Source organism: Solanum tuberosum, unplaced genomic scaffold (assembly GCF_000226075.1).
Source record: "Solanum tuberosum cultivar DM 1-3 516 R44 unplaced genomic scaffold, SolTub_3.0 scf00149, whole genome shotgun sequence".
In the NCBI taxonomy this organism is placed as follows: domain Eukaryota; kingdom Viridiplantae; phylum Streptophyta; class Magnoliopsida; order Solanales; family Solanaceae; genus Solanum; species Solanum tuberosum.
The window spans coordinates 954384-961661 of NW_006239072.1; the positions used below are offsets into that span (position 1 = coordinate 954384).

The following is a 7278-nucleotide window of genomic DNA, read 5'->3' on the forward strand; positions in this document are numbered from 1 at the left end:
GATGTAAGCTAAACATATTGATACAAGGTAGCATATTGTTGGAACTTCCTTTTATATGACATATGTATTATTTGAATCACTATATATACTTTCAATTGGCTTTGTGGATGGCTTTATATATTATCAATCAAATAGCTTTACATACTTTCATGACTAGTAGAAAACTATAATAGAAGTTTCAAGTTTGCTATTGAGCTATATATAGTTGGAATTAGCCAACTCTCACTGTTTTCTTTTAAGATTTTTTTAGGGGAAAAATTGATACCTAGTATGTTTAAAAATATTTTAACTTTATAATATATTATTTTTTATGAAATAATTCATAATTATATCAATATTTATAGCTTGTTTTATACTTTCTTGCATCATTTTACTTGTCATGTTTTTGTTTGCACGTCTATTAATAAAATATATTGGTATATGTATCACAAATTAAAGCAAATTATAGTTGAAAAACAAAATGATAAAAAATAAATAAATAAAATATTTAGATTGAGGTGCGGATATCTTACTCTCTTTAAGGAAATTAAACTCTACTGTAACATAACATACACCGATCCAGCAGTATATATCTTGAGTCTTGGCTTATCCCCTCTAGAATACAACATGAGCTCAACAACATCGTATAATTCAAACAACTCTAAATTAATTGAAGAGTTTAAAACTCAATCTAACAAAAAAACACCTTTCTTCAATATAAAATTACTCTCATTCGTATAGAAAATTAGTTAAGGGCTCACAATATTTTTCTTTGTCCAGCAAGAGACAAATCAAAAGGGGTAGTTGGGATATATTTATAAGAAACTAAAACAAAATAATTTTAAAAACTTTGAAATAGATGATTAACCAAGAAAGGAGTACAGTGAATTATGTTGGATTTTTAGATAACTAAAGTTAGACCAACATGACATTTTGAACTGTGTGATGGGAGAAGAATAAAGTGACGTTTCTAAATGCCTACACTACAAATTGTTGGTTGTTAATTTCTCCGTTCATTTTTATTTGTTCATTTTAAATCTCGTACATCTCTTAAGAAATAATAATTTAGAAAATAAATAATTACTGCTAAGTGTGAAATATATAAAAATTGTACTTAATTTCTTAATACGTTGAAAGTCATAAAAATGAAAATCTATTTTAAAAATAACGGATAAGTAAAAGTAAATGAAAGAGAGTACTTGTTAGTGTCGGTGAGACGATGTGCCTACCTAAAAGTATTGGTTCATTTTATTTATCATGATTACTAAAAATAATTGACCCCAAATACTTATTATTTTTAAAAACTAAGATAGATTTAAGTATTTCTAACATTTTTACTTATTTTGCTAATGTGAGGAGAGATTAATGTTGTTAAAAGAAAAAATAATTAAAAATTTTAAATTAAAAAAAATTATTTTATTTATTCTGGCAGTAGACTCAACTTGAATGGAACTTGTATAAACATTACCTTTGAAGTCTATACGTGTGTGATGTGACCATAAATCATAATAGTTGGTTGTTAAAAAAGGGTAAAATAGGAAAGAACAGTGTTATTTATGTATTGGTTTTGTAAAATTATAAGTACTAAAAGAATGAAAATGTTGTTTTACGAAAATCAAGGAATCTTGCAAATTTAAAATTATACTAAAATTAAGAAAAAAAGTCCAATGTTATTTTATTTTACGAAAATCAAGGAATCTCGTCGATTTTGATGTTGATTTTTGATGTCCAAATAAATTAAGATTCAATTTAATTTGTGGATATCAATAGCTAGAGATAATATTGCAGAGTTTGGGCCACCACCCCTACCTGGGAGTTGTGCCCACCACAAATGTGAGGTAAGTAATTGCGTGGTCGATTCGATTTGATTTGATTTTGAATTTTATCGATTTAATTTGTCGATTATTAATTTATAGACATGTCAAATTATTATATAATCATCAAGATATTGATTTATCGTTTATTGATCATTATAATGTTGGTCTAACTTTTATAACCAACATAATTGATTAAACCAAATAATCATTGAAGATCACTTGGAATCAAGGTGACAAACCAAATGAACTAGGTACATGAGTTGATAGTTTGCGTCTTGCTCAAAAGCAAACACTACTACACTGTAAAATAACTAAGAGTTGAGACAACAAAAAATAAAAGTATGAAACTAAATCCTAAGTCAAAGACTTTATATATCGAATGATAAATATAATTTATTAATTTACTATCAGATTATGGTTAACCTACTAAGAAAAAATCTTAAACCGTTAAGAACCGATAATTAAAAAAATCAAAATCGTTATCTAAACTACTAAATCAATAATTCATTATCAATAAATCAAATAACTTTTTTTCAATTTGTATTATTCAATTCGATTGCGAACAACCCTACCTTTTTTTTAGCAAGAACTGTTAATCGTTCGTATCCTATATCTATGAGCTACTTTACTGAGACGATGGTCGAGTTTTACTGCTTTGATAGAAGCATGTTACTGAGATTGCCCATTGCATACCAGGGCGAAGCTAGGTAGATTTGACATGTTCGAATCTTTTCGATAAAAAAATATATTAGTTATTTATTGTATGCTTACTTTAACCACTTCACTATCGTCGTCACTATTGACCACACGTGATACTTATGTGCAAAAAATCGTTGTAAATGTGTTTCACGCTTGTCCTCTATGTTGACATTCTTTTATTCTACTTATTTCTTCATTTAGTAATCAATATTATTTTTAGATTCGATTAATTATTAACAATATTCACTCTGAAAGTAAAACATCATTATATAAAAAAAGTACTTATAGGAATTGAATCATAAATCTAAAATACATAGTCAAAATATACTTATCACTCAAGCACATTTTTTAGTAATTTCTTACGAAATAACTACTTCCAAGTCGACATATTTATTACTGATGAAATTTTTTTATTGTTGACCAAGTCGAGATATTTATCAAAAATAAATAAATATAAATACCGACCTCAATAGATCAACTTCTTTAGAAAAAATAATTATAATAGTCAACTTGTGGAGATCAGTAAATAATTAATCATAGATAATTTTAGAGCAACTTTCACATATAGCAAACACAAAATTCATATTTGTATGCTATAGCAAAGTTTGCATAATTGCGCTCCATAGCAAACATATATATGTATAATTCGCTATACATATACAAAAGAAAGCAGTTGTATACAAAAGATCAATTGTATAATTTGTGTATGTATATAACGAGAAAGAGACAAAGGTAAAAGAAAACTGGGCAGGGAAATATTTGTATATATTAAATTATCTTTCATGGCAAATATTACTATAGCTTTCTACCCTTCACAATTATATCTTTGCCAAATTGGAAGCAAAAGAAGTATTCAAGTTTCATGCAGGAGCTCTAACAAATGGAATGTTCAAGAAGATCTTTTTAAAGAAACCTCTCATCTTCAAACAAGCTACTATAACGTAAGATTTTAACTTTTATAAATTGATAATATTAGATAATTTTATCCTATCATACATAAAATATATTATCCGTGTATAAGTTAAAGATTCATGAAGTAAGTTGAGACATAACATTGAGCTAGCAAAATGCATCTCTTTTGTTTATATTATTGAGCTTGTAATATACTTTTGTATCATGGTAGTCTTTTCTAATCCCCATATAAAACTTTTGTTATTGAGCTAGTAATATACTTCATATTTTTCTAGCAATTCACATAGCATCATTAAATGATACAAATTCTGAATAAAAATTCATAACGCGACAAACATATATATATAAAAGTAAATCTATTTATACGATGTAATTTCCAATAAAGGAGTGTCAATACCGTACTGTTGCACTATGTAAGTTAAATCAATTATGTAATTCAGTAGAAAACAAACTATAAAGCTAGTAACTTATTAGACTAGTCTCGATTCCTTAAGGTTGTACGAGCTGTAATTATAATAGTAGTTGAAAAATCTCCCGTCCCGAGTGGGCTTAAGCCATGCCTTTACTAAAGAATTCTCGAGATCTCAGAGAAAATCAAATCTGCACAAGTTCGAAACTTGAATTGACACAATATCGCAAAGTAACCGCCCAATCAGAAATCCTTTTGATAACCTTACTACTAATACAAAGGGGAAAGATGCACCATAAATAGTATTTTCCCATTCTTGTTTTTTTTATACTAAGAAAATACTTAATTACTAATGCAGGATGGATTCAATAGTACCAAATTTGGACTACTTGTGAAGGATGTAAAGTATGCACTAAGGACACAAATAAATAGTACTAACGATCTTGTTTTAGTGGATGCACTTCAACGTATGGGAATTGAACACCATTTTCAAGAAGAGATTCAATCAATTTTACAAAAGGAATATGAGCAAAGTGCTTGTTTTTACAAATATCAAAACCATCATGATATTTCACTTTGTTTCAGACTTTTGAGACAAGAAGGTTACCACGTGTCAGCAGGTAATTGGTTTTCCATTGAAGTCCAATATTTCTAAATTATTGTAGTACTACATTCACATTGTATATAAAAGTTAATCCTCGATTTGAAATATTTTAATCTAACAACCTTATATTGCATTGGGCAGATGTATTTAAAAGATTCAAGAACAATGATGATGGGACATTTGGATTAAACCTTAGCCAAGATGATGTAAATGGATTAATTGGTTTATATGAAGCATCACAACTTGGTGTAGAAGGTGAACACATACTTGATGAAGTTGCAAATTTTAGTGGTGATCACCTAAATGCATGTCTTGCAAATAGTGACTCATGTGATGAAGCTAGAATTATTAAAGAAACATTGAAGTATCCATACCATAAGAGTTTAGCAAGTTGCAAGGCCAAAAGCTTCATCAATAACTTTAAGGGAATTAATGGATGGGGAAGAAGCACCTTACAAGAATTGGCAAATATGGACTACTCCATAACAAAAGAGATACATCAACATGAATTGGCTCAAGTTTCCAGGTATATTAATTAGTTGAATTTAACTATTATACACTAACAGTATAAGAGTTTTACACTATCAGATTACCTATAATTAAGCATTTAACTTATTTATACTGATATAGAGTATAATGGAGTTTGATACCACCATTATATTTTAACTTATTTTACTTTCTAGGTTATTAATCTTATTTTTAGGGGACTTGATGTTGCAAAAATCCTTTAACTATCTTTATATATAAAATTAAACTCACAAAGCTATAGGTTATTAAAAAAATCGAATTAATAACCTAAAATAAGCCAATTTACATGCTACAAACAAGTTTAAAAGCAGTAATCACCAGACACAAAATCAGAATTTTAATCTTATGGATTTTGAATTTAAAATGACGATCAAGTTTAACAAATTAGGTTCTAAACTTAATATTTATCCATATTTAATAAAATTCTTAATACTAATACACTATTTGAGCAAAAGCTATTGAATTTAATCGAATTTAGACCTAGACTTCTAACTCCGCCCCTACTGATCACAAGTTCCTACAAGGTCTCGATTGAATATCAAAATGTCTTTCTCACTTTTTAGAATGTTGGAGGTCTTGATCCAAATCTTTCTTTTTTCCGTTAATATATAACATACAAAATCTTTATACTATCTCTCTCTCTCTCTCTCTCTCTCTCTCTCTCTATCTCTCTCTCTCTCTCTCTCTCTCTCTCTCTCTCTCTCTCTCTCTCTCTCTCTCTGGTTTAGCTGAAGAATTGAAGCTTTTGAGAGATCAACCATTAAAATGGTATACTTGGCCAATGGCAGTCCTTCAAGATCCAAGAATGTCACAACAAAGAATTGAGCTAGCAAAATGTATTTCTTTTGTTTATGTCATTGATGATATCTTTGATGTTTATGGGACTATTGAAGAGTTAACCCTTTTCACTCAAGCCGTCAATAGGTATTTTATTTGAGATTAAAATGATCTGATAGTGTAAAATGTCGTTATTTTTTTTTTGTTGGTCTATAACCTTAAAGGCTATTATTATTATTTTAGGTGGGAATTAAACGCCATGACGGACCTACCAGAATACATGAGATCAACTTACAAGGCTCTTTATAATACAATTAATTCCATTGGCTATAATGTCTACAAAATCTATGGACAAAACCCCACTCAAAATCTACGGAATACGGTACTATATATACATATATTAAAGATGTTCCACTCTTTTTTGAACTAAAATATGTCATATAAAATAAGACAAATGAATTATTTTCTCAATATATACTTTATTATATATTATTATACTCATAATTGTTACTATTATTTTTTGAATTTTAGTGGGGAAATTTGTGCAATGCATTTTTAAAAGAAGCAAAATGGTTTGCTTCTGGAGTGGTGCCATCAACAAATGAGTACCTAAAGAATGGAGTTGTTAGTTCAGGAGTTGGTACAATCTTAGTTCACATGTTCTATATCTTAGGACTTGGTGTAAACTCTAATATTCATTTAGAGGATATATCATCCATGTCTTCTTCTGGGGCCATGATTCTTCGTCTTTGGGATGATCTTGGAAGTGCAAAGGTAATATAAATAAATTTATGTTTGTTTTAATACTTTATCTGTCCTTTTTTATGTGACACATTTATTTATTTTTCAAATAAAAACATTTTATGTTCTATCTTTAGGATGAGAATCAAGAAGGAAAAGATGGTTCATACATAGAATGTTACATGAAGGAAAACAAAGATGCTTCCATTGAATTGGCAAGAGAACATGTGATTAAGCTAATAGAAGATGAATGGAAGAAACTCAACAAGGAACATTTACATCTAATGAGTCCATCTTCAAGATCATTTTCAAAAGCTTCACTTAATTCTGCAAGAATGGTTCCTCTCATGTATAGTTATGATGATAACCAATCCCTTCCTATCCTTCAAGAATATATTAAGTCTATGTTGTATGGTGATTTATCAATGTGAACTACCTTTCCATGAACTTCCTTCTCGCCCTTGATTACAAAGCACCACAATCTAAAATTGTCAAAAGAAATTGAATATGATTATTGCAACGATTCATTCCTTAATTTTACAATCATAAATGTCGTCACAGAAAAATTTACTTACCAGATCTTTGGCTAGGTAACATAATGGAAATGTATCGGACTGCAAATCCTGGAATGACGGTTCGACCCCGTCCTTGGCCTCGAGGAGTGGTGAGCTTACCTTCTTAGTTAGGACATTCAAGCTTCCAGTCTAATGACTGGACACGACCAACCCCGACTCTCTAAGCCCTCGTCTTTACAGGAATTGTCGCAGCTGAGCGTAGATGACTTCCCGCGCTGTCGATCGGTCTCTTACTGG

At 29.4% G+C, this 7278-nt stretch overlaps 1 pseudogene; it reads left to right on the top strand.

The window, feature by feature from the left end:
• The first annotated feature begins 3271 nt into the window (after nucleotides 1–3271).
• Nucleotides 3272–6964, top strand: LOC102580198 ((3S,6E)-nerolidol synthase 1-like; annotated as a pseudogene).
• The last annotated feature ends 314 nt before the right edge of the window (nucleotides 6965–7278 follow it).